We start from the raw sequence: 26,356 nt of genomic DNA on the forward strand, positions 1-26,356 counted from the left end.
AGCGCATGGGAACGGCGGCGTGGGAGCAGGGCTGCCAGCAGACAGGAGACTGGGTGCTGCGGCAGGAGAGGTAGGTCAAGGGCACCGAGAATGGGCTGAGACCCACCCCTGTGCCCACTCTAGCCTCATGGCCCACAGTTCCTTTCAAGGTGCACAAATTTGTGCACTGGGCCCCTAGTCCTTACTAATAAAAGGCTAAATAGTTGTCACGCCCTCATGGGAGATGCCTTCACGCCGTCACAAAATGGCTGCATGCACAGCAAAAGCAGGCTTCCTGTGGCCCCACACATGTGCCGCAGAGGCGAGGCTCTGGTGGCCGCTCGGTGCAGCTTCTGCCGGGCTCCCCATGGCCCTGGTGCTCGCTGCAGAGGGGACCCCCAGCTCCGGCCTACCTCTTTGGGGCAATCCATTGAGGAGCCCCAGATGAGTGGGTGTGGCCTACCTCTTTGGGGTGATCTATTGCAGGGCTCCTGCACTGTGAGAGGGCACAGGCCAGGCTGGGGGACGCCCTGCCCCCAGTGCACAAATTTTGTGCACCAGGCCTCTAGTAATTCTATAAAACTATTTGCTATACATTATAGTGTCCAGCATCTTCTTTTTGGTTTCCAAAACTGAAATTGTTGACTATTTTAAATTTGATGTTAAATTACACTCTATTCTCATGTTTTGATGGGGGACAAACCCATGATTAGTTCTAATGACCTGTATTATATAAATTATAGTCCGACTTGCAATGAACACAATTTTAAATGAATACAAATTACAGATGTTAGTTTCTCCTTTTCAACTCCTAGAGGAAGGTACATGAGCCTCTAGCTCAGTTTTCAGGCAACACCTGCTTGAGTTTGCTGTCACTAGCCCTGAGGTCTGTGTGGTGGCCTCTGGCTCCGCAGTGGCCTATTTCACATACCAACAGAAGGAGCTCCTACCCTAAATTTGGATTCAAGGATCCATTTTATCCATTGGTCAGTTGAATATGTCTGCCTCGCCCCCCTCCTTCCAGGAAATGGAGTGATTGTAGTGTGATGTCTCCCTCTATGTATTAGAAACACCAGACATTCATAACAGCTCCTGACATCAAATCCTTAGTTTTGGTTTCTTGAGGCTTCTCCCACATCAAAGTATGGGACAACATTAGCCATAGACCAAGAGCACTTGGACACCACTGGAGCACACAGACCCCACAGGGACTTTGTGGGAAAAGTGTGCAAAGGAGACAAGAGAACAGCCATATCAACCTTCTCTCCTAATGGATTTCTGCTCAGTCCCCATCCCCTTCCCCATCCTAGTACATCTTTGAGGCTGGATACCCACTTGATCTAAATTGTTGCCTCTAAATTCAGACCCCCCCTATGGTCCTTTATGCTCAAAATTAATGTTAACTTCTGCTCAGGGTAGCTTAGAGATGACTTCCAGAAACTAGGAAGAGAGCAACCTGAATTTAGCTACTGGGTACATTTATATGTAAGAAATAATTACAATTTTCCAATTTATTTAAAAATTTAGCCAAAATGTTTTTGGCTACTAGTTTTATTTTATTCTACTCTCATGCATTAAAAAGACATTGTCTGTGCGGCACTAACTTGGTTTTATAGCTCACTAACAGGCCACAGTACATAATTTGGACCCCATGGAAGCTGTTCTTTCTCTGACTCTATATTGTTAATTAACAGTTGGGGTTTAAACTCTTGATTGAACCAATTAGCTCTAGAGACTATGAAAACATGAATGGTCATCTCTGCTTATAGCTTCCAAAGGAGGAGCAGTGACATTGCCACCAATGTGGGGAGCTTACTCAGTTCATACACATTTGTCCCATAATTTCAGCTGAGGAGATACACAGATGCAAACAATAATGCTATTGTAGGACTACCTGAAGATTCTGTAAGAGCTGTTGTACAGCTCCATTAAAAAAGAATTTTCTAATAACAAAGGATATTTTAAGGTATTTCTATTGAAGCATGAGGTATCTGATAGCTGTTAACAAAGTCCAAGCAACATACTTGTTCTCAGAAATCAGTTTTTGATTGTTCTGTACAATTGTACATAAGATTATGTATAGCTTTGATAATAATTAGGAGGTAATTAAATAATAAAGGGGGAAATGTTAGATTAACTTTTATACTTAACTAGAGGCCCGGTGCACAAAACTCATGCAGTGGGGGGAGGGGGGGTCCTTCAGCCTGGCCTGAACCCTCTCCAATCCAGACATCCCTCTTGCAATCCGGGACCGCTGGCTCCTAACTGCTCACCTGCCTGCCTGCCTACCTGATTATCCCTAACCGCCTCTGCCTGCTGGCCTGATGGGCCCTAACTGCCCTCCCCTGCCAGCCTTGTTGCCCCTAAGTGCCCTCCCCTGCTGTCCTGGTTACCCCTAAGTGCCCTCCCCTGCCCTCCTGGTTGCCCTTAACTGCTCTCCCCTGCTGGCGTGATCACTCCTAACTGCTTATGCCTCAGCCCCCGCCACCATGGCTTTTTCTGGAAGGATGTCCAGATTGATGTCTGAAAAATGTCTGGTGTAATTAGCATATTACCCTTTTATTAGTATAGATTAGAACAAAGACCATTATCATCACCATCATCACTGTCATCATTATCATCTTCAATAACTTACATTGATCATCTCTTCATTATAGAAATTTGGCCCAATCTAAGAAGACATAAATGATTTTGAATGCCTCTGATTGTTGCCAATAAGTTTGTCAATAAATAAAACTCATAATCCTACATTGATTCATTTTAAGTTTTCAAGCCACCCAACTTATCATAAGTTTTTAAAATTTATTTTATGAATGCTAAAAAACAAGAAAAATTGTTTTTTACTACTTGTTTGATTTTTAATACTTTACATGTTGGTTTTATGTTAAATCTGTGGCATTGTCTTCCCTGATGTATACTTTGTAGTATACTAGGACCCTTTTATAATCAGTGGTGCAAAGAGCCCTACTTCTTTAGGTTTATGCTCCCTTAGGCACCTTTTTTTCTAGAAAACTTTACCTCGACATCACCTTTATCCAGTGGTATAGCTGCTAGTGCTGCCTACATATGTAGAGCCATGTTGAATGTGAAGAGAGTAACTCAAAGCTAGCCCAGTTGTAAAAGACAAAATATCAGTCTGTGTGGCACCAATTTCCAACCAGTTGGTAGATATGCAGGTCAATGTGCCAGCCAAGCCTCTGGAGGCCCCAGTTGGACACTTGGATTCCTGAGAGGAGGGACCCTGAGACACAAGTGACCAGGAAACACTCTGTGGTCTAGAATTGGTGGCTACTTGCTAACCAGCATTGACATATTTAATCACCTGGTACAACCATGGTGTCAAAGTATGGGACAACACTAGCCATAGACCAAGAACACTTGGATACTACTGGAGCATGCAGATCCCGCAGGGACTTTGTGGGAAAAATGTACAAAGGAGATAAGAGAACAGCCACATCAATCCTGATGGATTCCTGCTCATTCCTCATCCCCTTCCCCATCCTAGTACATCTTTGAGGCTGGATACCCACTTGATCTAAATTGTTGCCTCTAAATTCAGACCCCTCTATGGTCCTTTATGCTCAAAATTAATGTTAACTGCTGCTCAGAATAGCTTAGAGATGACTTATCAAAATATAGAAATAAATGAACTATCAAAATATAATATATAATTAGATAGTACATTGCTTTAGATTTGTACTAATGTGCCCAGTTTACCATATATTTTGGGGGGCCAGCTTTCTGAAAGAAATCATTTTATTTTCACTATCACTTCGGCTTATCAACCTATGATAACCACAATAGCTATGTGTGTGCAGCAAACACCATTTTTATCTAGTTTGCTGTCTCCCACTCCACTAGGCAACTACATATGTAGATGACTATTCAGCTTCATTTTTTCCCCCCCTTTGGCTTGTCACATCAGATACACATTTCCAGAAATTACCTTAAGATTTATTTCACCATTGAAGTGACATTCTCTGTTGTGCTCTAATCAAGGGGGAAAAAGTGGAGAACCTGTCAGAGTTGTTTCCAAAGTCTGTGTATGTGGGTCAAACTCTCACATACCTCTGACTATTGTTAGAGACAATAATGATCCTATCTAATAAAAGAGAAAAATGGTAATTGGCGTACGACGATACCCTTTTCATTGGCTAATCAGGGCTATATGCAAATTAACTGCCAACTATGATTGGCAGTTAACTGCCAACTAAGATTGGCAGTTAACTGCCAACAAGATGGCGGTTAATTTGCATATGTAGGCACAATGCAGGGAGGCGAAAGGGAAAGCAGGAAGAAGCCCCCTGCCACTGACAGTGATCAGAAACCCAGGGGGGAGCTAAGAGCTGGGGGGCAGGGCAAAGGCGGCCCTGGGGCCGCCTTTGCCCTGCCCCCCAGCCATGATTGGAGAATCAGGCGCCTTTTTCGCCCTGGCCAGTGATAGCAGGAAGTAGGGGTGGAGCCAGCAATGGGAGCTGGGCACGGTCGAAGCTGGCAGTCCCAGGAGCTAGGGGTCCCTTGCCTGGGCCTAAAGCGGAGCCCACGATCGCGGGGCCGCTGCAGCTGCGGGTTCCCGCTGCCTGGGCCGGACGCCTAGGCCAGAGGCCTCAGGCCTGGTCAAGGGGCCGATCCAGTGATTGGTGATCGGAGGGTGATGAGGGTCAACTCCTCTGGCCCAGGCATCAGGCCTGGGTGGGGGGCGGAGCCGGGGATTGGGGGGATATGATGGCCCCCTTGCCCAGGCCTGAAGCCTGGGTCAGAGGCGTCAGGCTTGGGCGGGGGGTGGACCAAGCGATCAGAGGGAGATGGGGGTCCCCTGCCCAGGCATGATTCCTGGGCCAGAGGCCTCAGGCCTGGGCGGGGGCCAGAGCCAGTGATCAGGGGGAGATGGGGGTCCCCTGTCCAAGCCTGACACCTCTGGCGCAGGCGTCAGGCCTGGGCAAGGGGCTGATCAGGCGATCGGAGGGTGATGGGGGTCAACGCCTGAGGGCTCCCAGTATGTGATAGGGGGCAGGCTGGGCTGAGGGACACTCCCCCCCCCACACCCAGTGCACGAATTTCATGCACCGGGCCCCTAGTTTATTATAATGTGCTTTTTATGCCAGCATGCCCCCAAACTCTTTGAAACTGCACATATAAACAGGAATTACTTCACCCACCACTGGAATTGGGCCACCCCTTGGACAAATATAACAGTTGTTCAACAATGCATAGAACATTCCACATAGTCTAGGCCTGGACATGAGGAGCAAACTTCATCCAACTGAGATCACCTAATATACCTCAGAGTTCTTGGCTGAGTCATGCTCAGCCAGGGAGAGGTTAGGGCATTTATGTCTCCCTAGGAAAGCCAGTCCCATTCTGTTTAGTGCTGGCTCATGGTCACTTGCTAAATCATTAGATCCCAGACCATAAGCTCATGGCAGTGTCTCTGAAGTGTGGCCTGATGGAAGAGTGAGGCAGCAAGGAGAGGAGGCCTTGGATAAGAATCATGGTGACCTGACCCCTGCAACAATCATTGGAACTGGGAATGGCCCATGGTGATAGAACAGAAGACTACCCAATTTTCCCTGGTCACTGGTAAACTATGTTCTCTGACTTCAGAGACACTTCACACAAATGAATCAGCTTCAAGTCAATATTGTACTTCACATATTTACTCACAGGTGTCACAGTATCTTGGAGAAAAACAACATCACAGAAAAGTGTCTTTTCTTGAACCACAATTTCATTAGCAAAGACAGCTTCTGCTTTAGGTGAAAGAAGAACTAAATTTACCCAGGAGATACATCTTTTCTGGGTCAGTTTTAATTTAGGGAAAAATAAACCTGATAACCACATGTTTGCCTCATCCTTCTGTTTTCCCAGTGCCATGGAATTATTTTCATGGTTAAAAGAGTTGAATTAACACAAAACACAGGGACTCAGAGGAGGTAGTGACAGCAGTACTCACAGAAAATTATAGCTGCAAATGCATGAATTAAAAAAAGAAGAAATACCTCAAATTAATAACCTTAACTGTACACCTTAAGGAACTAGAAAAAAAAAATTAAACCTAAGACAGCAGTAGGAAAAAAAAAGATGAAAGCAGAGACAAATAAAAAAGAATATAGAAAAACAATAAAGAAAATCAATGGAACCAAAAGTTGTTTTTTGGGAGAAGATCAACAAAGTCACAGATCTTAGCTAGACTGACTAAAAGGGTGAACCATCATGCACATACAAATTTGTAACTATGTGAAGTGATAGAGGTTAACTAGACTTTCTGTGGTAATTATCTATAATAATAAAAGCATAATATGCTAATTAGACTGGACATCCTTCCGGATGACCTTTGGGACGAAGCCGCTGTGGCAGGGGCCAAGGAAGAGGCAGCCGCCACGGTGGCAGGGGCCAAGGCAGCCGAGCCCCTTGCACAAATTTCGTGCATCGGGCCTCTAGTTTCACAATATTTACATATATTGAATTGTTATGTTATACACCTGAAACTAGTATGTCAATTATCTCTCAATAAAAATTTTTTTCTAGAATTTTCACATTAAAAAAAGTGAAAAAAGAGGTGAAATTAATATTATATTTTATTTAACTCAATATATTAAAAAATTATCATTTCACTATGTAGTCAATTTTACAAATTATTATATAAAAACACTAAGCCTTACCCTATAAAAAAGAGGGTAAGAATTGGCAGCAGGTACTTATTGTTTCATTATAGGGGTTCAGTGGTGTCAGGCTGGTGTCTTCATTTACCAGAAATTGTCTTAGTTGATAGGGTAGTGGAGGTTCGAAGGTTATTCCTGGGAGACTGGGTGTACAGGTCAAATAAAATGGCATGTTTTCCGTACCCCAGTTATTTTTCTAAAAACAAACAAACAAAAAAGAATCACAAGCATCAAAGGCAGTCTTATGTGGAAAACAGTAAGCTGGGGCTGGGCTGCAGAGTGTAGGGCTGAGTTAGGGTCAGTAAAAGGGGGTCAGTACAGCTCTCTAACAGTAAAGTCAGGTGGTACCAGCAGTGGTGGGATGGAAGGATTGGCTGCACAGCCTTTGCTGATGAATCTGTCACTTTTCCCATTCTGAATCACTCTCTGAGCCCAGCACTTCCATATTCTCCAAATGCAGGAGTAAGGCTATTGTCCCAAGTTGCCATGTCCTGGTGACAGCTTTGATTCTCCACAGAAAATTCCACTTTCCCAATTAGCTCCAAATTAAATATTTATTTTACTGATTGCATAGACAAATGTGGTTTTATTAGGACATTTGTAAGAAATGTATAAGCAACCACTAAGATGTTATTTCTACCCCATGAGGTTTCAGGGACATGGCCAGGTGACATGTGCCTAGGTGGTAATCAAAGGACTAGCCCCAGAAACATCATCTTCAACCAGACACTTAAGACGTGCTTGGCTTCTGTGGATGTATCAAATTGTGTATGTTTTGTCGAGATTATCCTCTTTTCCATACCTACAATATCTAATTATGGAGTCTTAATGCTTTGCATTGTCTTCCATTTCTCCATGGGCCACCATTAGAGACCTAGTTTCCTCCTTATTGATCCACTCCTCATCCAATTTCCACAGAGCCAGCAACTAATTTCTCCATATGCACCATGGTGATTTCTACTTCCAGAAGGGCCCCCACTACCCACAGAGTGGACACCAGAGAAGCAATGTAATCTGGGGAAGACCTACCTTTCTAGACCCATGCCCTTTAACTTCAACACGCTCTCTAACAGCATATGCTGAAGCCAACAGGACTCGTGACCACAGTCTGACTACAACTTCATGTGGGGCCTTGAGCCAGGTCCACCCAGCTGAGTTACTCCTGGATTGCTGACCCATAGCACTGTGATAGAAGCATGTCTGTTGTTTCATGCTGCTATATTCTGGGAAGATTTTTTACCAAGCACTGGACCCCCATCCTAACCTGGTATTCTTATACATCAGGAGGACACAGCACTGCTGCCATGTTGCTCAGAGTGGGCAGAACTGTGGGCATGGCCACCATAATAGAACTGCCCTTAGCACATTTGATTCAGTCAGCTGGCAACAGCGCTGTTCTAACCAATGTCTAAAACATAGTGTTTTCTATGTGTGTTCAAGCAAGTGGATATTCAGAGGTGTTGTGCTTTCAGCAAATTCAGAAACAAACAACATTAAAATGAAAAGAAATAGGGCAAGAAACTTGTGAGCACAAGGTGGAGAAAGAAGAGAAGGTGAGAGGACCTGCTCACCAGTTGGTAATTGAAGAGATTCCATTGGCAGGGTCTCAGCTGGATTTTCTCTTCTCTCCATCAGGAAGGGACAGCAGAGCAGAGAGGAGACTGAATATTTTGAAAGTCTCCATAAATATTGGACAGTCTTTGTATTTGTGGGGTTTGTGTGGTAGCAGTAGATCAAGTGGTCAGGGTACTGCATAGTCCTATAGGAGCCATAGCTCAGATTTTAGGCACCATCCCCTTGGTGTTGCTCCACATTAGTGTAGCTGTCCTTGAAATCACCTCTGGAAGGAATAAGGTAAGGAGAAAGCAAAGTCTGATGACACACAGCCTCTTGTGTGTGACCTTCAAGCCTATAGCCTGGTGCTGAAATGTGACTGAGATGCATTGCCCTCCTCTCCTCTTTCTCTGCTCTTTCTCCTGTTGCAACAACACAAGTGTTCACTCTGACAATTACTGGGTCTCTGCTCAGTATGTTCTTTGTGTTGACAACTTCCTTTTGCTATGAATACCTGTGTACAGGAGAACATTTCACATGCCCTTCCTGACACCTTACTTGATATGCTATCTCACCTGCGACATCATTATTGTAAACCTGTCCTCTAACTGTGGGAGGAAAAGACTCTACAGTGGTTCTGAAGACAATGGGAAAACCTCAAGAGGTGGCACCACAAAAATATTGCTCTGGTCTGTTAGTGAGTTGGGGTTCAGAGGCAGTTGAAGCTGGAACTTGGGGGTCAGTCCAGGAGCGTAATAAGGAAATCCTAAGGAGAGATGTTGGGGTCTGATCTAAAGCCTTGGCCAGAAGAAACGGTATCTGGAAACTGCTTGCTTTTTCCTCCCAACATGAGGTTGGCACAATTAGGATGTTCCTCTGTGACTGATTCAGTGACCAGGTGTGGACTTCTTGCCCCATTGTAGGTGCTGCACTAGGCATGGGATGGGAAAGAGGAGTGGACTGAGTTCTGCCCTTGAGGAGCCCATGGTCTTATGAGATGGTCTTGCCAAGACTGGCAGAGCAATCTCGTTTGCACAGTAATTATGCATTTCACACAGGCTTAATAAGATAGCAGACACATGAGGTAAAAGCAGGATAATTACTTAAAATTGAGGCAGAACACTTTTCTTATAACCTGTAGATATTAACATTTAGTGACCAAGATAAGCACATCAAATAAGGTGTCAGGTTACAAACTTCTTTCTTTGAGTAATTTATAATATACTAAACTTAGTCTAGAAGAAAAAAAGTTACAAAGTACTACTATCTTCTGTTCAAACAACCCACTTTAATTGTTTCTTCTAGAAAATACCATTTCCATACTGAATGTAAGAACAATAAGCACTGTTTAGTATTTTTAATCTTCAGAATACTTTATACTTACCAATTAGTAAAACAGATAAACAAATAAAACACACACAAAAACCAGCAAAATATTAGATATTTTATTCTCTAGGAATCATTCACTTAAAAAAAAAATGTTTTCTTTGTTTCTTGACAAGAACACTTGGTCTCTTTTTGCATGAGTTTGGTAGGTTTTCCTTCTTTTGTTCTGCCATTAACATTGACAATGCAAGTCTCCTGGGCACTCCTGCCCAGCACTGCTGGCTTAACTGTCTCCCCATGAGCTGGAGCCCTGATGGCAGAACTGGGGGGTTTAGCTGCTCCTCAGCAGGATCAGGGCCTTTACATGGAGGATGCTAGAGAATGTGTCTGACAGTCTCCAACTAAAAAGTTTTAAGTACAGATTGCCATGTATAAAAAGTCATGAGGATATAAAGTACAGCATAGGGAATACAGTCAATCTAATCTAATAAAAGAGAAAAATGGAAATTGACCATACCTTCGCTATGCCCCAAGCCACACCCACCAGCCAATCAGAGCGACTATATGCAAATTAACCCAACCAAGATGGTGGCAGGCAGCCACAGAGCTGGAGCAAGCAGGAGGCTTGGTTGCTCCGGCGATGGAGGAAGCCAAGCTTCCCGCCTGCCCTGGCCGGCTGTGGCCTCTGCTAAAGGCAACAAAGTTTCAATTATAGAAGACAAATAAATCCCAGATACCTGCTTCCAGCTGGCTTCCACTGGGAGCTTGGGTGGCTGGGGGCCGTGGCCAGCCTGCAGCCAGCCATCAGCCCCTCACCCAGGCTGGCCAGGCACCCCAGTGGGGGCCCCCATCCTGAAGGGTCTGTGGCCAGCCTCCAAACAGCCATAAGCCCCTCACCCAGGCTGGCCAGGCACCCCAGGGGGGACCCTCACCCTGAAGGGGTTGTGGCCAGCTTGCAAACAACCCTCAGCCCCTCACCCAGGTTGGCAAGGCACCACAGTGGGACCCCCCACCTTGATCCAGGACACCCTTCAGGGCAAACCAGCCAGCCCCCACCCATGCACGAGGCATATAATAAAAGGGTAATATGCAAATTGACCCTAACTGCAGAATGACTGGGAATGACTGGTCACTATGACACACACTGACCACCGGGGGTAAGACTCTCAATGCAAGAGCGGGGGAGGGGAGCTCAGTGAGGCCTGGAGACACATGCTATGGCCCAGAGATCCCAGGAAGCACAAGCCCAGAGCTTGCTTTCCAATTAAAAAAAAACACTGAAAATAAAAGCGGCCCAAGGCCGCTACCCTGGGAAGAAAGGCTCCAGGAGGGAAAGGCATCCCCAGACCCCGCGCAGTCTGGCTGGCACCCAGTAGGCTCATGAGGACTCACCAGTGACGTGCAGGAAGCACAGCCCCTCCAACTCCAAAGCTGGTCACACGACAGCTGCTCCCTGTCCAGCTCCATGGCAGATGCAGCTCTGTTGTCACCTCAGCTCTCTACTTCCAGCTTCTGACTTCCTGTCCACCCCTTCATATACTACATGCACTTAGGGGCATGCCTTGGGCCTCCCCAGCCAATAGTGCCGCAGCATAGCCAGAGAGTGGCAGGACACAGCCACCAGGGCTGGCTGGGCATTGATTTGGCCACTGACTGACATCCCTGTGCAGCTAGGCTAAGAAAGGCCTGCTGATCTCTGTGTTTCTCCTCCCATCCAGAATCAAAACCTCTTGTGTATGAATGATCCCAGTGATAGTTCCAACACATGCTCGGTGTCACTGTCACAGACATTCCCAGTCATTACAGCCCCTTCCTCAGCCTGCAGTGCCCTGCTCCACCTAGTGCCACTCCTCACCTGTCACTCCCTGAGGACCACCTTATGTTATCCAATCTGAAATGTGAGCAAGATCTCAAATGCCCCCTGTCAATAGCTCCCTTGCCCAACCTTTCTTCCTCTAAAAACCTTGCATTTTAAAAATATATATTTAATTGATTTCAGAGAGGAAAATAGAGATAGAAACATCAATGATGATAGAGAATCATTGATTGGCTGCCTCCTGCATGTTCCAAATTGGGGATTGAAACCTCCCCTAGCCCCTCCCTTACCCCTCCCCCAGCCAGCAGTTCCCTGGGTGGCGGTGTGGCACTGAGGGAAGGAGGAGGGGAGGAGGCAGGAAACTGCTGGTTGGCGGGGTGCCGAGGGCATCATTGGCGTCTGGTGTCTGTTCCTTCCGCGCCCGGCCCAGCGACAGTCACCTCCTCTCCCAACCCACCAGGCCTTCGGGCCCCAATCGGCCTAGCTCTGATCAGCCCTGATCACCTGCCAGGCCTAGGGACCCCACTTGTTCACGAATTTCGTGCACTGGGCCTCTAGTAATATTATAATAACTATGTATGGAGGTAGACTTATGGGGGAATCACATCACAGGTTATATAAATATCTAATCACTATATTGTACACCTGAAACTAACATAGTATTGTAAGTTAAATGTAATTTAAAAATTAAAAATAATTTTAAAGTGAAAAGTTTTCTCTGTGTCCCTTTCACAGAAGAAGTATAATAAAATTTTTTTGTTTTTATAATGTCGTCATGACCATGATGAAAACAATAACCTTTCAGTACTGATAGTGAAGAATCAAAGAGAACTCAATGCCCAGATTTATTTATATGATTTGGATTATATCAAACTCTTGATCTTTAGTTCCTTCCCACATTGGGCATAACCACTCCTGGATAAATATTAAAGAGCCCAGGAATCTAACCTCCAAGCACATGTCCAAACTCAGCTTCCATGAACTTCAATAAGAACCCTCTGCCCTCCATTCCTCCACCCTCTATTTCCCAGACTCAGAGTACTCATTTCCTGTACTCCTCATGTTTTGGAATCATTCTGCTACCTCATAGGCCAAAAAACAAACAAGGTGCATTCACACCAAGTATTTAGCAAGAACTTGGCCCATAGTAATGCCCTATAAGACTTTCCCCTCACTCGACTTAGCAGTGACTGTGGTCAGTGAAATAGTTCAGTTAGGAATTCACACAGAATAATGAATTGTTAAAATAAAAACATTATTATTTCTATTTACTCAAAATAATTTTTGTGGTTCTGAATTGATTATGGCTAGAGAATACTGGCAAAACTAAAATCATTCATGGTTTAGGTACATGGAATGTACTTTGTGCATTCATTTACTTTCTCTCTTTTTTTAAGTTATTTTTTTGAAATGTCTGTGCTTTACAAATATTTTTCTCCTGTGTGTTTCTGCTGTAATTGAATGAGTGCACATCTATCTTCACTCACTCAGGCTCTCTGTGATTCTTTCAGGTCCCAATGAGGACTCCACAAGACTATAGTGTGGGTTTTTAGAGGTCTGTCTCTTTGGAGCTTAACCCTGAAGACCTCTAATGAAAGAAAACATAATGTCAAAAATTCTCCCTCAATACATTTTTCATAGGTTTAGGTCCCTTACATAAATTTATTTTGATAAGTTATTGTAAATATTCTTAATATTCAGGACATGAACCTGAATGTTAACAAGTATTTCGTTGAGGTTGCTGCTGTTGGTTTTCTTCATTATGTGATTATGCTGGGGGCAGGGTATTTGGAGGTAAGAAAGGGAGTGAATTCAAGGGTAGAAGTTTTAGGTGAGGACACTTTTTCTTAAGTTTGAGAAAGACTGGGTGGAACAGGTTTAATGAAGACAGACTTCTTCTACAAAAAGAAACAAAAAGTCTAGAACATGGCAGAGAAACAAGGAACTAAGTTCTAGAAAAATTAGGGAAAATGCCCCTGGTACTACTTTCCGTCTTTCTCTCTGTTTTTCTTTTCTTGGTTAAGTGAAGTCCTGAGTGTCTTGCTTCCTTTAGAAACACTGCTCATAGGCCTGAAAACATGAGAGAAAATAACCCTGTCTATTTTCCTGGTGGTAATTCAACCCTGAATGTAAGAACCGAAACCCTTTTCTACTTTCTGAGGTCACCAAGAACTATTGTGCAAATCACTAGGTCCCTGGCCATTTTCAAATACTTGCTTGTATTTCTAACAACAGCCTCATAGATCAGAACACTGGGTGTCTTTAGGCACTGGAATTAGGTATGAATTTTCTCATCATTGACAATCACTCAGAAGCAACCAGGAGGGTCAGATGACTAAATCATAGTCAAAGTAAGGTGACCAAAAAATCTGAGCCTAACTTGTGGGGTTACTAGGCCGAAATATTCATTTACTCCTGTGCCCTAGCCACTAAGGCCCTGCCTTTGTTTTCACTTCCTTTATTCCAATAGGTCATCATTCTTGGCAGGTGAGTGTTGACTTCTCCAGTTTAATAATCCAAGTCACCACTGCATCAAAGCTCAGGAGCAACCATGGCTTTAGGAGGATGCAGACTTTGATTTTCTTGTGCTTTATTCTTGTTTGTTTGTTTTTGTAAAGAAGAATCTGATTTTTGTAAGATGGTAACTCAGTGAATGTGAAAGTGAAAGATTTGGTTTGATGACTGGAGCTGTGTTTTTAAGGTTATTCTTAATATACTTGAAAATGTTTTCTTTTCCTCAAGTGAATGAATTGATATTTTTGGCTAATTCTTTTGGGGTTATGGAGATAACTTAAAACTTCCCCTTCTATTTGAATATAATTACTAGTGATTGTCCTTATGTAAGATGAGTTATCACCTAACTATATAAAGAAAAATACCAAGGAGGAACCAAGATGGCGGCATAGGTAAACACCGGAGATTGCTGCCTCGAACAACCAATTCAAGGGTACACCTAAAAGACGGAATGGACATCATCCAGAACCACAGGAAAGCTGGCTTAGGGGAAATTCTTCAACTAGAAGGAAAGAGAACAGCATACTGAGACTCAGAGGAGGCGCAGTGTGGAAAATACAAAGGTGCGGAGGTGCGCGTGGAGCGGGCTGGTGGCTGAGGGCGCAGTTGTCGTTTTCAATCTAGAGGGAGGCTCAGGCCCTGAGCTCCAGTTCTGAGCGAGTCTCTAGGGACCCAGACTCAAACGGGAGAAGCGGGACTGTCTGGCATCAGTCGGAACACGAGGGCAGCTTTCTCTCCAAGGTTTGCAGCGGTTGCTAGGACTCTGAGAGGCAGAGCCTCTGGGGATGGGACTGAGAGCAGCCATAACTACTCCCTCCACTTGCCCTGTTTGATCCCGTGCGATCCACCCCGCCCAAGCCCTGCACAGAGCTATTTGCCGGATAGCCTCAGGCAAAGGCTAGATTAGCACCTCCCCAGAGGACAGAAGTTTTCCCACTGCAGACACAGCTGACTCTCACAGCCAGTTGGCCTGGAGGTCAAATCCCCCCAGTATTAACTACAACAATCAAGGCTTAACTGCAACAAGACTGCGCACAAAGACCACTAGGGGGTGCACCAAGAAAGCATAAAAAAAATGCGGAGACAAAGAAACAGGACAAAATTGTCAATGGAAGATATAGAGTTCAGAACCACACTTTTAAGGTCTCTCAAGAACTGTCTAGAAGCCGCTGATAAACTTAATGAGATCTACAAGAAATCTAATGTGACCCTCGATGTTATGATAAAGAACCAACTAGAAATTAAGCATACACAGACTGAAATAAAGAATACTATACAGACTCCCAACAGCAGACCAGAGGAGCGCAAGAATCAAGGCAAAGATTTGAAATGTGAAGAAGCAAAAACACCCAACCGGAAAAGCAAAATGAAAAAAGAATCCAAAAATACGAAGATAGTGTAAGGAGCCTCTGGGACAGCTTCAAGTGTAACAACATCAGAATTATAGGGGTGCCAGAAGATGAGAGAGAGCAAGATATTGAAAACCTCTTTGAAAAAAATAATGACAGAAAACTTCCCCTACCTGGTGAAAGAAATAGACTTACAGGTCCAGGAAGCGCAGAGAACCCCAAACAAAAGGAACCCAAAGAGGACCACACCAAGACACATCATAATTAAAATGCCAAGAGCAAAAGACAAAGAGAGAATCATAACAGCAGCAAGAGAAAGAAACTCAGTTACCTACAAGGGAATACCCATACGACTGTCAGCTGATTTCTCAACAGAAACTTTGCAGGCCAGAAGGGAGTGGCAAGAAATATTCAAAGTGATGAATGCCAAGAACCTACAATCAAGATTACTTTATCCAGCAAAGTTATCATTCAGAATTGAAGGTCAGATAAAGAGCTTCACAGATAAGGAAAAGCTAAAGGAGTTCATCACCACCAAACCAGTATTAGATGAAATGCTGAAAGGTATCCTTTAAGAAGAGGAAGAAGAGGAAAAAGGTAAAGATACAAATTATGAACAACAAATATGCATCTATCAACAAGTGAATCTAAGAATCAAGTGAATGAATAATCTGATGAACAGAATGAACTGTTGATTATAATACAATCAGGGACATAGAAAGGGAATGGACTGACTATTCTTGGGGTGGGAAGGGGTGTGGGAGATGCGGGAAGAGACTGGACAAAAATCTTGCACCTATAGATGAGGACAGTGGGTGGGGAGTGAGGGCGGAGGGTGGGGTTGGAACGGGAAGGAGGGGAGTTATGGGAGGAAAAAAAGAGGAACAAATGTAATAATCTGAACTATAAAGATTCAATAAAAAAAATAATAAGAAAATAAAGTACGATCTCTGGTCCAGCCAGTGTGGCTCAGCAGTTGAGCATCGACCTATGAAAAAAATAAATAAATAAAAAATGAAAAATACCTATTTTCACTTACATCATTATTTGTGATATTTCCTCCCTATTTCATGAAATCCATCAGTCAGTGAAAAATGTTTTATTTGAGAAATGTATGAGAAAGTGTTGGTGTGACTAATTTTCTACTCTTTCTGATTCTACACTGTGGAGAGGTCTGATGTTTTTGAGTTGATGTGAAACATTTTCCCTGAGGTTTTATACTCATCCATTTACTCATTTGGAAAATGTTAGTATGAAATTCAAAGACTTTGGAATCAGGTCTGTTCTTCTCAGTATTAACTGGGCAGTTTGGCTTTGCTGATGCCTAGTTTCCTTCATCTATGATATGGGAAGAATACTCTTTACTGTGCAGGATCATGATGGACTTAAAAACAGTGCATGCAAAGGTCCAGGGCAGAACCTGATGTACATGGACATTCAATGACTGGCCTGAGTATATTAACACTCCAAAGTTCACAGTGGTGATAGTACACACTATTATTACCACAGCAATAATGCTGCTGGTGGTATGAATACATTTTTCTTTGTCCTACACCATAACTCATTGGGCTATTTTTATCTGGGAACAAAAGGGAGACACTCACTACTTTGAAGCATAAGCTGAGTACTATGATTTTTAACATAGTCAAGATGTCTTGTAAATGGAATATTAAAATAATGATTCCTTATGATTTGGATCATGGAAATTCAGTGTTCTGTTGTTGACTTCAAGGCAGTGTACTGTAATGTCATTGTTCAAATGAATTTGAAAGCCATTCCTTGTGTGTCAAAGGTGACTCATTTAGAATTGCAATTATTACTGTTTCCAAATGAATTTCTGTATTGTTTCTGCAAACAACCAGGCAGCATTTCTCCATGTGTTGGTAAAAGTGAAGGTCACCACAAAATGTTAACAATTATAATCTTTCAACACCCTCGTCACTTTTATGTTTGATATTTTCTTGGTGGTGGCCTTACTGTGATCTTTGTATTAGTGGGCATTTAATTTCTGTGCTTTGTGGAGGAAGCTCTCCCTACCAGGTCCTAATATCAAACCTGGTACACATGATCACATTTAAAATTTCAGAAAATCAGATCCCTTCTTCTCATTTTGATGCTATAATAGTAAACATGGCTTAGATTAGTGGATATAGGTTGGGCCTGAGCAATTACAGTAAGGCACTGTGGGGATTGGGTCTTCTCTTTGAGGATCTTCTCAGAAGGAGGTGGGAGGAGTGGTGGCATAGGTTCAGATAGGAGACATTTGGGTCCTATCTAATTCTGGGAAATAGGTGAGGATTTGAATGGAATGTGACCTTAGGGGAGGGGGAGGGGAGGGGTAGGGGTGGAAAGAGGACCATAGATGAGCTACCTCTGAAAGGCACAGAAAGTTTCTGAAAGACTCTCATGTGCCATAGAAAGAATTGCCATCTGAATGTAAGATGCACACTTATTTTTAGAAACCGAACACAGGCGATTTGGTTGCAGAAAAGTGGGAGGTTACTATAGTGGTGCAGAGACCAACCCTCTCCCTCACTGTTACCCAGTGAGGTGGATGAGATGAAACCATTTTAAAGCAGACATTCATCATGACAATGACTTAGGGGCAAAATGATCTCAGAAGGGGCTCAAGTCCCCATTTTAAAAAGAATGCAATGTTAAAACATTTGATAAGGAATTCTCTTTAAATCCTCTGAAATCTAACTTCTGGGACTTTTAAGTTTCCAGAGTTAATATATTAAGAATTCATTATCTAATGTCAATAAATTGTCTTCAAATGTTTAATAAATTTATATTTTTAAAATGATTGAAGAATTGATTAATTGATTGATTTTGCTATCACCATGGGAGTTGATATGTCCCTCTTCTGTGCAGAAGAAGCCACACAGAAGTATTTAGAAGGGTCATTTGGGTTGGACAGAGCTTTAAGAAGTACTTGATTTAAGAACAGAGAGTCAAACAAACTGGTTTTTCTATCAATAGCTTCTCAAAGGCTCACACTCCCATATCTGCAGCCTATGAGGTGTTGGGGATAAAGCTTTGGATGCTGTTTTGAAAGGTTCATCTCTTCTGGACTGTGGACCCTCAATATTAACTCAGGTGGCTTTTCTGGCAGAGTTGAAATGTGTTTGAAGTCATAGCTAGTGAGTTAGTTCTTAATGGACAGATGAATATATCACCCAAATTTCTCCTGTATTTGGAAGTAATTGGTGGCCTGATTCCATTCTAAATGACAGCATCAAAAACAAGACCATGTGTACATAGTGATTGAATTGACTCTCCCCACCCCAGCCTTTCAAATGGGTCCTATTGCTCAGGCTCGCTTAAGAGTGTTAACTGATCACAGAAGACCCTTCTGTGCCTGACTCATCATGAACAGATGCCTCGTGATATGTCACTAGAATCTTCTTAAAGGATTCATTTTTCCTGTAAAGGAACAAGGGGAAAAAATGTTTAATTCTTTGATCACTACCTCCAAATATCAAAATAGTTAATTGGAAAGGACCCTGGGTTTGTGATCCGAATAGGCCCAAGTCTTGGCCTCAGTTTCCTCAGGCACTTAGTGAAGTACCTCGGGATTGCTTAACCATGCTGGACTCCATGTGGCACCTGGTGCCATGTCAGCTCTTTCCAAAACATTATCTCATGTAGAGTACTATTTAGTGCATAAATTGTACAGATGAAGACAAACCATATTAAGATACAAAATATAGATTTACATAATAAGTAAATTTTTTAGAATTAAATAAAATAATAGATGGTCTTTTTGAGCACTCTCTAATGCCAGGAACTGACATATATAGCATATGTTAAGCACTTCACAACTGCCCTCTCATTTAACCCTCACAATAACACCATGAGGCAGGTACTGACTGAGGCTGATAATCTTCAGGTCACAAGGTGAGTATGTGATGGTAGTGGAGGTAATAGTAAAATTCTAAATAAACAGTTATCTGATTCTAAATCTAGAGCTGCAGGACAACTGTTTTCCTGGAGTGAAGAAATAATAAGTAGTGAGTAATGAAGACATTACTCCTTTAGGTTTAATATTTTGAAAAATACTTCAAGATTTTGTTTGTATGTGCACCACAGAAGTTAGAAGAACTGGGGACAGCATTTACATGTTACTTTCAGGAGGTCCTTATTTCTTCACATTCTTTCTTGTTTACTTCCAATCCCATTCCACTAAAGCTCTGTGGGTTTTTGAAGATAGGCTCCACAATTTGAATTTACTCTTTACTTTATCCTAACCATCAAAGTGACAGAGAGTCCATAATTCATGTGTATAGGCACTGCTGTGTTGTCCTCTCCTAAGTGAGGGACATTTCAAATGTTGGGAAAACTTGGTCATATAGCTGCAATCCCATCAAAGTTCTGTTTTGATATTCTTGCTGTTATTGACACTACTGTTATTTTCCATCCAAACACTGAGGTTAAGAGAGATAAACTTTCAAGAGTGTGTCTCACTAAAATGTTTGAACTGCTATGGCAGAATAGAACCCACAAGTCCAGCCAGATATGAATGTGGATCTCCTGATACAGTGCATGTCTTCACCATGATCTCATCTAATCTCTTGTTCCACAGAAAGAACATGATCTCTAGCATATCTATTATTAGAGAAAGGGAATAAAGACACAATCTGGCATGGCTAAGGTTTTAGGCAGACAATAATGCAAGGGAAAATTATCTTTCTGGTAAGTATCTAAGGCACCAAAGTGATGCACTTTATGCTCTTAGTTCCAAAAATTGGTTTTTCTTTGGTTACTTATACTGACTGCTTCAGTAGTTTCCCAAACTCCAAATCTAGTTGTGAGAAAGAATTACCTAAATTCTTTTCTCCCTTCCTACAGCATATTGAATGCCATCTTGAACTCTTCCTCTCAGAAATCTGTTTCCCATGAAGAGAAGGTGTCCTTTAAGCTGACAGAGGAGATACCAGAGGCAGGACCTTCCATAGTAAAAAAAAAAAAAAAAAAAAAAAAAAAAAGTGCAACGAGAAGAGACAGAGGAGAACACATCCTCTCATGCTCTCATGTGCTTGAAGGCAAAATGATCTGCTTGAAGGCAAAGTGACTTGGGCCAGCTCTGGATCCTGATGAGGTGAGGCCAGGGCGTTCCAGGACTGAGGGCTGAAGGAGGCCAGTTATCAAGGAGAGCAGGGGCCCAAGGTCCTGAGAGCAGGACTGGAACCCATGACTTGCTATGAGTTCACCAGAAATTTAGAGTCCAACTGGAATAAGGGACAGTACCTTGAAGACAAATGATGTCACCAACACACCCCTGAGGACCAACAAAAGGTCAGGCAGGACTCCACGCCCTACCTCGCACACGTGGGAAATGAGAAGGAGGGAGCACTGATGGAGACAGGTCCATTATAATCTGGGAAAAGCTGGCTGTTGCTTCAGAAAGAATGTTCCAATGATATGATTCAAAGGCCAGACATTACATTTCTCTGAGCATTTTAATTTAAATGCACAGTGAATAAAATATGGCAACTTCATCACATCTGTTAACCCCAAATTGTGAGTCTCCAGCTGGCATATCAGCAAAGAGGAGACTATCTGAGGGCGTTTCAGGTCTGTCCAAATCTCACCTCTTTGCTGCCTGTGACTAAGTAAGTGGTCTATGACCTTGTGGTCTGTTTAAAGCTGCCATTGACATTAAAATATAGTATGCTAAATAAATCATCACCTCAAATAAATGTTGGGTAAACCAGAGTTCTAATTCTGAGAGCTTTTTGAATAGTTGGTAAGTCCCTTTTGGTACACTAAATGCTTTTCCGCAAATCTTCCAGTCCTTAATGATGGCCTTATTTAGCTTCTTCCTTTGTTTCTCTCTCACTTGGTCCCACTAGTAATCATCCCAGACTTTATATGGAATGCCCTTGCTTTTCCAGTGTGGACTTCTTTTTGGAGGCTTTGAAATGAGCAGAATGACTCACTAACATGAGGACATCTCAAACGCTGATATTATGGTCCAGCCACCTTCCGATGAGCTCCTGGTCCCATGCCTTCATAGGGCTGGGCTGTCCCTCACTGACCCTCACACAAAGTTTAGCTCCTCTGAACTCTAGGTCAGGGCAAGCTGGACAACCAAAATGATAGTGAAATTCATCTTTCTCTCATTCAGCCTAGAGTCCAGAGAAGTTCTATGGTTTGGGCTTGAAATTAGAAAAGAACTGAGCTGGCCAACTAGGAAGAAGAGCCTAGGACATGAATCTCTCTCTTTCTCCATTCTGTTTCTTATAGTCCCTGAATTCAACTTGTAAATGAGCAGTAAACTGTCTCCAATGCATGCTTGTAGTTGTTCTTAACAGACATTCTAGAAAATACTGTTCAAAAAACCCTATTGTACAATGGAATTAATTTACACAGGTAACTTAAAGGACCAACTTTTTTATTATTTTTTTAATGTCATAAAAATTCCATGACTTCGGCATCTGGGAAAGTCATAGAGGTGGACTGGGCATCCCATTAGACAGGCCTAAAGGAGAGCAGATGGAAATTCTGAGTATGAAGTAAGAACAGATGGGGCTCTGCAGGTGAAATTGAACTTTAGTACTTCAAAATTCACAATGCTGAACACAAAATCCCATTAAGCACCTTCCAATAAAGACTAAGCTGACAGGTTGCATGGTAATGTCCCCTTTATGAATTTCCAAGGCATTTAGCTGTCAATAATTTCTGTAGCAGAGGTTAAGAAAGCACTTCATTGGACACTCTCTGCTCATTTACAAATGGCAAAATTTTTAAGCTGTGTTTTTGCTTACCTGCGACTATAGGAAGGTGGCAGTGCTATGAAAAGAGAGAAAAGATTTGGCCTCTTTCTTTTTCTTTTTTAGCCAGTTGCTTGTCTCTCTTTTCCTCTATAATTTTCCCCTTCTCAATTTAGAGAGTTGTGCACCCACAGAAAACCATGCTGGCCAGGCAAACTGAACTGCATGCTGGCCAGTCAGAAGCCTGCTGGTGTTTTGAAAAGATGTGACCTCATCTCACACATGTCGCTTTCTGTGCAAGAGGCCAAGCTCTCTGACACCATTACAGTCTGGGTAAGACAAGACTGGAACACAATGTGCTGTTAACTGCTGGTGAGTGAGTGGCTCCACCACCTGCTAGTTCTCAAATGGTACAGAACTCCACAAGTTGTAGCTGACAATGAGGTTCTAAATTTATCCAAGTCTGTGTGAGTGGCCTGAGCAACCTAAAGGGAAGATTTGCTTTGGTGGAGAAGGTAGCTCCTTACCTTATGATTTACCTTTAGATGTTAGAGTGAAGGTAGAACCAGTGGAGAGTTGGGGTTGTGGCATCTAATAGATGCAGTTATTGTGTTGTCTACTCTTTTCCTCATCTCAGCACTAGCTGTGTAGAATCCAACACCAGTGTAGGGAGCAGCTACAGGGTTAAGCCTCGGACTGACCTGTTGGCAAAGCCACAAACAAGTCCCAGTTTAGAGGGCACAGCCCTCTTAGCATAATTAGGCTTGACCTTATGATGATCCCTGGATCTTATCTGGGTAGCTAATGGGCTGAGGGAGATGCAGCAAGTGCTGCCCAAACAAGTGAAACTCACAAGAACATTGTAACTATGATGACCACTACCTTGTTTACCTCTGGCTATAAAATAAAGGCTCAGCTTGCTGTCTGGATCTCTCTCTGTGTGGCCTCAACCAGGCACAGGAAGATCCACTTAGACCCAGCTTATTCTCTTTGTCTGTCTTTTCTACATCCTTTGCTGCCCTCCACCCCTCAGGCTCACCGAACCCTTGGCTGAGCTAGCCCGCCACAACCAGAATTTTCCTCCTGGGGTAAAGTGGACACTTACTTATTTCACCCTTTCTTGCTGGGTTGACCTTCTTGTGGTTAAGGATGGAATGGCTATGGGTATAGCAATGTCTTTGTTAGTGGTTAGGGATAGGGAGGTCTGGGGAGAGAGTTCTCTCTCTTTTTTTCCCAGAAGTCCAAATTATCCTTCTCAAAACAAAACAGCACATGCATTCCAAAGGGGCCTGAATTGTGAGTGTAGTCTGCTTAATTCATTGGAGCTGGAGTGTAGGGTCTCCAAGAATCAGGTAAAAAAAAAAAAAAGTAAAAATTCATGTGGTTGCCTGATATTTTAAATATGTGGGATGTCACATGTATAGATACTTCCAAAGGGGTAACACAACATATTTAGCTATCATGATGGCATAACCAACTGGTATAGAATCTGTTTCCATGAAAAATGATGCTGGCTCGGCACAGCTAGGATGGTGACACTGGATGGAGCATTAGCCTTGCTTCCAAACATGCACAAAGGCTGTGGCTACCTAAGTACTGGATTAAAAGTTCAGTGTTTTAGATGGTGCCTGTAGAGGACTATCAATAAAATAGGGGTAAAATATTTGTCTTATTGTAAAAATAGTGCCTGAAACTAAGTGCTCAATCAATAGCAGCTGTTACTGTTATAACCCATCATTCTTCAGACTAGCATAAAGTAACTCAATTTTTCATTTATCAATTAATCTTTATATTTCTAATAATTCCAAGACCTCAGTGTTTGAGATATACCTAGCTTGTTATGAGCACTGAATGTATAAGAAACTATTTTAAATGTCAGAATAAGGGCTGACAAATAAAACCCAGGATACCCAGTTAAATTTTATTTTTTGATAAACAACAAAAATTTTGATGGTTTGTTCGATGCTTCTATGTCTCAGACTGTCAAACCTCTGAGGGATGGCAGAGGAGGGTGGGAGCGAGGGGTAAGAGATCAACCAAAGGACTTGTATGCATGCATATAAACCTAACCAGTGGACACAGACAGTAGGGGGATGAGGGCTTATGCTGGGAGGCAGGAGTGGGTGGGGAGAGGTCAATGGGGGTTGGGGGAAGGAGACATATGTAATACTTTCAACAATAAAGAATTTAAAAAAACAACAACACCCAGAAGATTATTTGCATGGGATACACTTATACTAAAATATATCAATTGTTTATCTGAAATTCAAATTCAACTAGATTTTTATTTGTTAACTATGGCATCTCCATCCATGGTTAGTTCTGGAGTAATTGATGTCTTAGGAATGCATGCCATTTCACGTGTAGAACTTTGCAGCGTGGAGAGCTTGGGGAAGGTATTGCAGGTATAAATTCTGCCTGTCAGAACTACTTGTGGCAGTATCAAAAATGTCCAGGTCCACTCACACATGCCTACTCTTACTAAGATGGAACAGTGTAGTCATGCCATTCACTTCACATGTACAACTTTGGGACATGGAAGGGAACTTGAGTCCTAATAGAAAATGCACATGGACATGGGGGAATGTGCCAACTCCACACATACACTGTGGCCCCAGCAGGGAATCAATTTTCCTTTTTCATCATTGATGTTATAACAAAACTAGGGGCCCGGTGCACGAAATTCGTGCACTGGGTGTGTGTGGGGGAGTGTCCCTCAGCCCAGCCTGCCCCCTCTCACATACTGGGAGCCCTCAGGCGTTGACCCCCATCACCCTCCGATCGCCTGATCAGCCCCTTGCCCAGGCCTGACGCCTGCGCCAGAGGTGTCAGGCTTGGACAGGGGACCCCCATCTCCCCCTGATGACTGGCTCTGGCCCCCACCCAGGCCTGAGGCCTCTGGCCCAGGAATGATGCCTGGGCAGGGGACCCCCATCTCCCTCTGATCGCTTGGTCCACCCCTCGCCCAAGCCTGACGCCTCTGACCCAGGCTTCAGGCCTGGGCAAGGGGACCATCATATCCCCCCAATCCCCGGCTCCGCCCCCCACCCAGGCCTGATGCCTCGGCCAGAGGAGTTGACCCTCATCACCCTCCGATCACCAATCACCGGATCGGCCCCTTGACCAGGCCTGAGGCCTCTGGCTGAGGCGTCCGGCCCGGGCAGCGGGGACCCGCAGCTGCAGCGGCCCCGCAATCGTGGGCTACGCTTTAGGCCCAGGCAAGGGATCCCTAGCTCCTGGGACTGCCAGCTTCGACCGTGCCCAGCTCCCATCGCTGGCTCTAACCCTACTTCCTGCTATCACTGGCCAGGGCGAAAAAGGCGCCTGATTCTCCAATCATGGCTGGGGGGCAGGGCAAAGGCGGCCCCAGGGCCGCCTTTGCCCTGCCCCCCAGCTCTTAGCTCCCCCCTGGGTTTCTGATCACTGTCAGTGGCAGGGGGCTTCTTCCTGCTTTCCCTTTCGCCTCCCTGCATTGTGCCTACATATGCAAATTAACCGCCATCTTGTTGGCAGTTAATTTGCATATAGCCCTGATTAGCCAATGAAAAGGGTATTGTCGTACGCCAATTACCATTTTTCTCTTTTATTAGATAGGATGAGGTTGAACTAAACTACATTATTGGAGGACCTGCTGTACAATTTGGATATTTTGAGGTTGAAAGTTCATCTATATGGAAACTGTGGATTTCAAGTATACCACTAACCACTCCTCCACTCAGATAAGTTGTTGGTGGTGGATGCTATCACTAACAAAGTGCTCTTCAGTGCATTTTCAGCATCTCACTAAGGTCTTGGAAACTCTCTTTAACTTCTAGGAAGGAGAGGAGGAATTTTAAGTCAGAAACATTCTAAGTTAATATCACTTTTTTATGGTATAGAACCCATCCTCCCTTTCCCTTTCTCTTTTACCCTTCCTCTCCTCTTCTCTCTCTCTTCCCAGCCCCATTTGTCTCTAATTCTCACAAGTACTGCCTCAGCTCCACTACCTTTATTTTTGTAAAGAATTTTTTAGTATTTTTAATGATCATAATTTCTCCAGCTCCAGAACCTGAAAGTTTTCTTGACTTGCAGAAGCAGCACCAGTTGCTGTCAAAAATTGTCAAAATTGTTTTAGGTATGTGAAACATCACCAGAATTAAAAGAAAACAGCGTTTTCTAATGAGAAGAGGTAACAAGAGCCTGAGAAATGGGAAGCATTCTTTGATTTGGCCTATAGAAGAAGAAGAAAATTTTAATGCCACATGCACTGTAGAGACAAATCTGCTCAATTGCTGGAAAACTCTGGGTCTTCCCAGATGGATGACATGGTAAACCTTCATTTTTCAGTAACTCCTTAGCTGACAGCTGAATCTGGTTCTTAGTAAAAGGTGGTGTATTTCATTATAATCTCTTGAAAGCCTTTGAGGAAACTTCTGAGAAGTGACAAGTTCCCTTGATTCT

Source organism: Myotis daubentonii, chromosome 2 (genome assembly GCF_963259705.1).
Source record: "Myotis daubentonii chromosome 2, mMyoDau2.1, whole genome shotgun sequence".
Classification (NCBI taxonomy): domain Eukaryota; kingdom Metazoa; phylum Chordata; class Mammalia; order Chiroptera; family Vespertilionidae; genus Myotis; species Myotis daubentonii.